General features: G+C 34.4%; 1 pseudogene; it reads right to left on the minus strand.

Moving 5' to 3' along the window:
- Positions 1-5,751: 5,751 nt before the first annotated feature.
- LOC129685777 (60S ribosomal protein L36a-like) lies at positions 5,752-6,069 on the minus strand (annotated as a pseudogene).
- Between the last annotated feature and the right edge of the window lie 4,151 nt (positions 6,070-10,220).

Here is a 10,220-nt window from a genome sequence, read left to right on the forward strand (position 1 = left end):
CTTCCGAAATAAAGGACTATCCTGTTAAAGAAAACTGTCTCCTTTCCCTCAGCAACTAATGCTTGCCAATTGCTTCATGGCTAGTGGTGGGAATGTTGTTCCTAACTCCTCCCTCCATGTTGGGATTTTGGCTGATTTGGGCTTACACAGGTCATATGCATGCTACTACAACTACTGGGAGTTCACATACACAGCTGCCCTTCTGAGTTTAGAAAATAATCTTCTCTTGTAGCCATCAACTACCTCTGGCTCTTACACCCTTTCTGCTCTTTCTTCTGCAATAATTGCTGAGCCCTGGGAGCAGGAATGAGGTGTATGTGTTCCCCTTAACGTTGAGCATTCTGCAGTCTCTTGTTCTCTGCACAGTAGCCTGTTTGGGGTCACTATGTTAATCATCTATTGCAAATAGAAGTTTCTTAGATTAAGGTTTAGAGATACATTGATCTGTGAGTATAACAGTAACTTATTAGAAGTCACTTTAATAGTATGTCCATTTAGCAGCTTCCTAATAGTAGCGTCTCATGAAGTAAAATTTTAATATGATCCTATAGTTAAAGCCACTATTACACTTTCCAGGCCAGTCATTATGTAGTACACAGGGTTCACGGTTAAGTAAGGCTGATGTTTCCATTTCTCCTTAAGTGGCTTGCATAGCATCTTTCAGCACTATGAAAGCTTCCATACACCCCTGCTTGATTTTGTCATGTTCTGTGACAGTATAAATTCTATGATTCAAGAAAGTGGTGTCTTCAGAAAAATGCAACCTAAAATTTCTTTGAAAACTCCTGCCACCCAAGTCAGAATGTGTAAGGTCAACAAAATAAATGCCTACAAGTGGAGGCAGGGAAATAGGAACTTTTTTTCATTGATGGTGGGAATACTAACTGCTGCAACAATTATGTAAATTAATGTGGAAATTTCTCAAGCAATTAAAAATAGATCTACCATAAGAGCCAGCTACACAACTCTCAGGAATATACACAAAGGCATATTCTACTTTAAAGATATTTGCTCATTTGTGTTTATTGCTGCTTGACTCACAATAGGTAGAAAATGGAAACTGCCTAAATGGCCATCAGTTGATGAGTGGATATTGAAATGTGAAGCATTTGCACAGTGGCATTTCTGTCAGCTGTTAAGACAAATAACATTATGAAATTAATAGGTAATTTGATGGAGCTGGAGATAATCATTTTGAATGAGATAAACCAGACCCCAAAAGACAAATGACTGTTATTCTCTCTGATCTGTGGATGTTGGCTTTAAGTTTCAAGTACGTGTGTTTAATTTGGAACATCCAAAGAGCACAGGGAATTACCAAGGGGACAAGGCCAAGTGCTTTTAAGGGAGAGAGCTATAAAAGTATGAAATGTTCACAAGGGAATAATTAAATAGGAAGGTTAAAGTGTGGTGGGGGGAGCGAAGGGTAGGGCAGAGGAGGTAATTTAGAAAGGGATAAATAATACTGAATACATTTTTTAAAAGAAATATGGAAACAGATTACTATAGAAGCTGAGAGAGAGAGAGAGAGAGAGAGAGAGAGAGAGAGAGAGAAAGAGAGAGGGAAAGTTAAAATGGAGCTACCTGATAATATGGCATCAACACCCTTTCTAGTTACTGGAAACTAACTAACAACTTAAAAGCCCAGTAGCAGAAGTGGGTTTCTTTTGGAGTTGTTGGCCAGTGAGGTCCCACAGAATCCCAAACATTACAGCATATTGTCATTGCTCTTGTTATCCTCTAGATTTTAACAGTAAAATGAATACATTTATCAACACCTACTTTTTCTTAAACACATTTTTTTAAAAAGTGTTTTTAGACTAAAGGATTTCATATTCTCTTTACCTTTTATTTTCTTTATACTTTGAGACAGGGTCTTATCTGTGTCTCACACTGCCATGGAACTCACTATACACTCATGAAAATCCCCCTGCCTCAGATTTCTAAGTGTGAGATTCCTGATGTGTATGGGGTTGGTGCTTTTCATACTTCTTAACTATGTGTTTTATGATGTATTTTAACTTAGAGCTTTATAAAGTTTTACAGCCTTTTATATAACACTGAGTAAAAACTACTTTTGATTCTTTTTAGAGTACCTTATGTTTTTCTTTAGCTGTTCTCTTTCGGGGCCTATAAAAAGCACAAATTAATATCACAAAAATAATAAACATATAAAATAAAAATATCTCAAAGCATTAATTACATATAGAAAGCATACTCATTTCTAACTATCGTATTAATTATATAGAAGAAAATTACAGTGCTTTGCATTATGATAGACAGCAATAAACAAGGTTAATGTTTTTTCAAAAAATTAAACGTTGTAAGCAGTAAACTCTATTTGTAAAACATTGCTTAATTCCTTAATTAAATAAACAATTTAATAACAATGTTAAGAAGTAGATTTTCAGAATCAACTATGCAATTATTGTGCATTATTCTAATTATTCTAATTACTATAAATGTGTTGAATTCACTTCAATCTATTAGATAGAAGGTGGCTTGAATATTTTATAAAGTAAAGATTTGGACAAAGAAACACCAAGTAACTTGCCCAAATATGAACTGGTCAATTACAGATGAGAATCCATATCTCAGAATTCTGTCTGCACAACATATGTCGCTCTAAAAAGCTTTATTATGCTTCTTAACGAAATCAGAATGAAAAATATCCTTTTACCGTGTAAAGATATTAATAAAATCAGTTGGCTTGTCAGAAATAATGAAGAGGAATGTATCTAGCTTTCTTGGGCTTGGACACACAAACTGGATTGAATAACTATATCCCTTTCAAAAGCATCCTTTCTAATATCATGCAAACATAATCTAAAAACTACTAACAAAAAAACTAATCTAAGTCTCCTATTCCCCTGCAACTATTACATGTTCTCTACTACCTTTCATGATAACTTTTTTGACGGAATTGCCCTCACTTGTTTAGTACATTTAGGCTTCCCTTTTGACCACATTCTCAAATTATTCATTGTGAGCTTTTCTTGCCCACATCTTAAACTTTTCAACATGAATAGGCTGGGGTATGCTCTTCCTTTGTTCTGTTCTTTTATTTAAAAAAAAAAAACTGTTAAAAAAAATAAATAAAATGGTATTGTATCCCCACAGGAAAAAACAAACAAAACTGTTAGTAATCAAGCCGGCCCTTGCGACCATGGAATAGGGAAACCCACAAGTTCTCACCCTTAGATCAAAAAACTATAGATTGTCAATGGCTGATGACAAAAGCATCAGTTTCTTACAGGGATGAGCTCCCAAAGGGATAACAACGTCATCTAGTTCTATATGGCAGCAGGCACATGAACACACAAGCAGTGCTGAATAGACTCAAAAGATTGTATATACATAGGTTTCCATATATATAGTGTGTACATGTATTTATATAGCAAAAATATAGTTAACAATAAATTATGATTTTACAGGACATGAGAGGAGATAAAGGTGGGATCGAGAATAGTCTAGATTCTATACTCATGTACAAAGCACCTTAAAAATACATTTAAAAGATGCTGGATTCTGAAATACATGTAAAAATGAAAAAAAAATCTGGAAATAATGTGGTTAAAGAGTTCATGTAAAATGCACATAGATTCATTGTGGAAAATTCAGCGTAATACATAGCAAAATATCTTATACATAGGTAATGACGTAATAAAAAATATGCTTTGTTTCATTAACATCATTTTGCTTTTACTACAGTGTACTCTGTAAGCTAGATATAGTCATCTGCTTCCTTTTTTGTTGTTCAGTTTCTATGTGTGTTGCTTATGCTTTGGACAAAGTGGTGTGTACTGTTTGTTCGTTCGTTTGTTTGTTTGTTTTTGTCAAGCTGACACAAACCTAGAGTTATCTGGAAAGAAGCACAACTGAAAAAAATGCCTCCCCTGGAATAGCCTAAGGCCTCCTGAAGTTGCTTGGTCATGGAGTTTCACCACAGCAAGAGAATCCTAACTAAGACAAGCCTCAATTATGGCACACTGAGTTCTGTGTCTAATCTGTATAAACAGTTTTTTTGAATGAAGCACACTCACTTATAGCCTATAGCATATATAAACAATTTTTATATAAGCTATAAAATTACACAATACTTCTTCACCAATTTTACTTACAAGCCACGTATGCGAACATCTTTTTCTTCAAATTTGACAACCCTGATTATTACCTTTAGAATAAAATCCTTAACAATCTAGTTTGTATGCATTAATAAAACCATAACATTTGTCTTATGAAAATTACCCAAAATTAGATTTTTATAGGACAATAGCAATTATCTACTTCTAAATATTACGCTCTTACCCATCATGCTTTGCATTCTCCTCAATAAGAAATCTCTGGTTACTAATTTTACCAGATTTCCTTTGTGGAACCAATTCATCCATTGTAGAAGTAGCAGCAGCAGAAGAAGAAGAAACAGCAGCAGCCGCAGCAGTAACAGAGGCAGTTTCATAGGGGTAGTTTGCTCTACCTGTTCCATTGCTTGCATGTCTCTTTGTTTTTACTTCACCCTTTAGTGAAAAGACACCAATGCATCTTACCTCCTTACTAGCTAGCAGTTTTGTTAAAAACCCGTATTTAGCAATGTCACCATTTGGAGCATCAGTAACAAATGAAGATTTCCCCATTCTCCACTAAGGTATTATTAGCCTCTGTTCATTTTTCTTTTTTTTATCTTTTTTTTTTCATTTGGAGTCTGAACTATCAAAAAATAAAATAAAGATGCTCACAAAAAATTGTTTATTCAGTTTGCCAAAACTTGTAGACTTTAGACTCAATTATTTAAATCACATTAGGCAACTTTACCAGAAGTTGTCATATAAAAACTGCAGTAGTGAGAATTGGCAAACTTTATATGTAGAGACAAAAATCTATTAACATCACTGGACAGTGGTAGCAATGGCTTTAATCCCAGCACTCAGGAGGCAGAGGCAAGCAGATCTCTGAGTTCAAGTTCAGCCTGGTCTATAGAGTGAGTTCCAGGACAGCCATGGCTACATGGAGAAACCCTGCTTCAAAAACAACAACAAAAATCTATTAGCAACAATACAAAAGAAAAATTATTACATTTTAATTCAAAGTATGTTTGGTAAATAGTGTTGCACACCTATGTGAACTAGCTGCATTATGTCCAATTTTAACAGTCCATTGTTCCATTGTGTATTAAAGAGTGCATAATTAATAATAATAATAATAATAAACACATAGCTGCATTGTGTCCAATTTTAACATATTCCATGGTTCCATTGTCTACTAAAGAGTGAAGAATTAATAATAGTAATAATTTTTCTTATACTGGGTTGAAAAATGTTTGTTGTTTATAAACACTAAAAGCACCTTATGGAAGACAGTATTCTGTTACAATGGGCAGCCAGATTGATTTTTGTGACCTTACACTCACTCTCCCTTCACATAAACACTAAAGTCAGTGTCCACAAAGCACAATTAAGTCTCCAACAGCATTATTTTTTAATGAGGCATCATCATTATTGACTGAAATAAAAATATTAAGCCACTCCACTTTTTAACATGAACACAATTCAGTGCTCATAATTGTTCATAATTTAAATTTGATTTCACCTTCTTCCTCATGTAAGAAGATTCTAAAAATGAAGGCAAAAGGAAGATTCAGAATATTTGGCTCCATGATGCATAAAGTTTACCTATGTTATTGTAGATTTTAAAGTATCTTTTTCTGAGTAAAAGCTCATGATTTTATTTTATTGTCTCCATAACAAAAGCGCCTTAGAACTGGATCACTTGGCCCTTTCTCTTCTTATTGCCGCTCAGTTTGGAATGCTTGCATCTCTTAATAGCCAGCATTCTCTTAGATCTGAAGATGAGCTCCACTCACTCAAATCTCAGCACAATCTTCTTTGTAGTTTTAGCCTTTTTGTGGAAAATAGGCTTAGTGAGCCCACCATAGCCACTCTGTTTCCTGTCATAACGACACCTCCCCTGGGCATACAAAGAATCCTTGCTTCCTGTACTAAGTCACTTTGTGGCATTGGTGCTCCCACATTTCTTGCAGAATGTCAGGCGGGTCTTAGGAACGTTCGCCATGTTCGCTGGACAGAAAAGGGCTCAGAAGGAAAGCTTAAACTCACAACTACTTAAAATATTTAAAATTATATATTGATTTATTATATACTTTATACAGAAAAGTTTATAAGGTAATTCCATTTGTTCTATGATACAACATTTTAAAAAGGAAACAATATTAAAGGAAAATCTACATACCAGTGACTGATTACTCTCACTGCCGTAACACCCGCTTTGCTCATCCACTGAGTCGGCTTCTAAGTCTGACTTCACTGACAAAATAATATTTGCAGTTTAAAATTATATGTATACATATATCTTCATTGATTTAGTATGCATGGCTGGACACATATTTATAGCTTCCTATAATAAGCAAAAATATAGCTTTGCAATATCATTTCCTTCAAACCAAGAGACCTTCCCAATGAAGAGTAAGACAAGAAGAGCGGCGTCATCCTCTCTCTATGCACTTTAGTCTCATCCAATACGCTGCAGTTCTCTACCAAAAATCGTTTTGCTTTCCCACTCTCTATATAAGTCAACTTTCCTGCTATTCGCTCGTTATACCCTGCTTTTCCTGGTCTCCGTGTTTCCTCTGGGAACATGCTCAAAATGTAGTCATAACTCACCTCTGCTCATGGCGCCCTAAACTGAAAATGTCATTGAAGTTCACAATTACATGAAGAGTATGGATTCCACCTGCTCTGTCACACTCCTTTTAAAGCAACTGTAAGGCAACTTTCTTTAGCTATTAGAATGTTATTGCTCTTTTATCTTTAGTAAGAATTCTTCTGAATGATTTACATATGATAGACACTTCTTACCTTCTTCTTCTCCACTTACAATATTTCTGCTTCTTTGATCCACAGTCATGGATAAATGACCAACATCCTTCGGCTGATGATGTTTAAATATAGGCTAGGAAAAAATGAATGCCAAAAATAATTTCTGTGAATATTTCCTAATTAATTTGTTGATAAAATATGAATATTTTTATTTTAAAAGTTTGCATTCCTAAAAATAAGAGAATTGTATGGTGCAAACTCAAATATAAACTGAATAAAGAAAATTATATATGCTGTCTAGGTCAAGTTTATTTTAAATTTCATTGGCTGACTATGTAAACTGACAATGGAATGAAGAAACAAAAATTAGCAACAGTAGTAGCTAGTAACTTTAGAATACATAATTATTATTTATATCCCATAATTGGAAGACACTTAAAATATGCACTTGAATATATTTGTTTCATTTGCTTTTCTACAGCATTAAACAGTGACTAAATTGTTTTATTAATAAAAGACATGTTATAAAAGACTACATGTTGGTATAATGTTCTTGTGGAATGTATACAATTTACCCTTGTTCATTCAAATGCTGATTTCTCTATCCCACAATCTGGTTTCAATCCAGACATTGCACTGTAATGCTTATTCTAAACATCGCCTGTCTCAAGTTTGTGTAAACATGCCACCATTTGTTCTCTGTATTGTCAATAAAACAACCACCCACAATGCTGAGCAAGGGAGAGAATAGGGTGGGACATCCTGGTCCAGAGTGGAGGAGAAGGAAGTAATTGGGAGGGAGGATAGAAGAAATCGACAGGAGAGGTCTTAGAACCGTGAGGAAAGAGGAACTGGACCTAAGATATGAGTAAAAGCAAGTATAATGTGGGAAATCTGAATGGTAGGAAATTATGCAGGCTTGGATGTTTAGGATGGAGTAACTATTGCCCAGCATTGTGCTCTAGGTTAATTAAGTAAATCCTGGTCTCTGTGTGGTGATTTGGGTATAGAACTGGTTTAGGAATAACCGCTGCTTAACTAAAAGATAAATCAATAATAAATATTAGTAATTGACAACAACTTTATAATACAGCAAAAGAAACTCAAAGAATAATAAGGAAACCTATTGAACACATACAGAATAATGTTTAACTATATCTGAGGTACTTTCTATTCTAAGTTCAAATTTTTACAGCTATTTAATTTTTTGTAGTTAAAATTTTTTTAAAGAAAATTTTGGTTATGCTCTATTAATTATATATAAAATCTTTAACTCGAAAATATAAATTCATCTAAGCTACAGTGAATTATTCACTAAAATATTAATGTAAAAAATTGAATATATACATACAACTGACTGAATATTTTCATAGGCATGATTCTGTTGCTTTTTCTTTGATTTCACTTGCAAGTCTGCTTTTGACAAAACAAATATATACACGTAAAAAATGAAAAGCATTTATATAGTATCAGTGTCATAATAAAAATTAAAATTTAAATGAGTTATATACAAAAACAGACTCAGTAGGTCATAAATATGTTATATATTTATGCATTTAAAAAGAAAGAGGAAGGGGATGTGGAAGAGATTGGAAGAGTTGGAGGAAGGAAAGAAACATGATGAAGTAATATCATTATATTTAAATTTAAAATATATTTGTTCTATGCCCCTAGTCCACTGATAGGGGAGGTCCTCCTCCCCTTCTGTTTGACCCTAGCCTATCAGGTCTCATCAGGAATGGTTGCATTGTCTTCCTCTGTGGCCTGGCAAGGCTGCACCCCCCATATGGAGGTGATCAGAGAGCATGACACTGAGTTCATGCCAGAGATAGTCCCTGCTCCCCTTACTAGGGACCTCACTTGGAGACTGAGTCTATGGGCTACATATGAGCCAGGGTTTTATGTCCTCTCCATGCATTGTCCTTGGTTGGGTATCATTCTCTTCAGGGCCTCCAGGGCTCAGATTTTATGTCTTTGTTGGTCTCCTTTTGGAGCTCCTGTCCCCTCCAGGTCTGTCTCCCCCTTCTTTCATAAGATTCCCTGCATTATGCTCAAATTTTGGCTATGAGTCTCAGAATAAAACCAAAATGAAATGGAAGTAGAGGTTGTAGAAAATTTGCAGAGAGGAAATGTGATTTGACTAAGATTATAATAATGACAAATAATGAGGTTAAAAGAACTCAATAAATAAGACTAAGTTTTAGAAAAATAAAATATATTCATGACTATACTAAAAATAAAATTAAAATTTACTTTTCCAATTAAAACTTCTGATTAAACTTAACTTTCAGTTTTACATTCACTGACTTATAAAACATCAAGACATTCACTACAAATTGCTTTCTCATTTTTTAAATTTACAATTCTTGTATCTAACATGTCTGAGTATTCATGGTGTCTCAAAGTTGGAACTTTCACATATGTGCTTTATTTTTCATTTTACCGTGGTGCATGTACAATTTAAACAACAATAAAATAAGCACTAAATGATCCACCATCCAACTTATGAGACCACACATTTGCATTCAGTAGAAGTCATCTGTATGGGTCTCCTCACTGACTTCTCCCCCTGCTTCTGCTCTCTCCACAGTTCTAACCTTTGTGATCATTATTCCCTTATTTTCTGTGTGGCTCTGCCATAAAGTCATATATTCCTAAGTAACTATATTTGCCTTATCTGTGGATTATTAGTGGAGGATTAGAGGCTTCACTTCATTATTTAGATAGCAGAGAGTGCTGTCCTCAGTACGTGCACCTATGTCTGCTATTCGTCCACATACACATCTACCCAACGTGGACACATTCAGAAATTCAATAGAAAAACAACACATAATAAAAAAATTCAGAGTGGAATTTTTTATTTACTCTGGGACATATAGAAGCATAAATTACAGAATCAAGGAAGGCAGACAAGTATTTTAATGCAGAAGTATCAATATCAGTCTAAACAACAGGGAAAGCCTTGGAGGGCATTTCCAGTGATGTAACAGTCAAAGTGAAAACAGCAAAGAGAGAAAAGCTTCTAAGATGGAGGCAAAGACCCAGGTCAGCACACCACAGAGATATTTTATATCGATGATCATTATTACACTAGTCACAATAGCTAAGAAGGGAAATACGCTTAGACAACAACAAACAAGTTAATAGATAAAAATAGACATATGTGCCTATGGAAGTTTCTTCACATGTAAATTAATAGAAATCATCATGCATGTGGAAATAAGGTTAAAAACAGAAATATTTTGTTAAGAAAAATTAGCCAGAGTCATAGTAAATATCATATGCATTACATTCTCTCTCACACAGGAAATCTAGATTTAATTTTTTATAAGAATATGTAGTGTGTGTGTGTGTGTGTGTGTGTGTGTGTGTGTGTGTGTGTGTGTG

Source organism: Psammomys obesus, unplaced genomic scaffold (assembly GCF_907164565.1).
Source record: "Psammomys obesus unplaced genomic scaffold, mPsaObe1.curated_primary_1811, whole genome shotgun sequence".
NCBI classification, from domain to species: domain Eukaryota; kingdom Metazoa; phylum Chordata; class Mammalia; order Rodentia; family Muridae; genus Psammomys; species Psammomys obesus.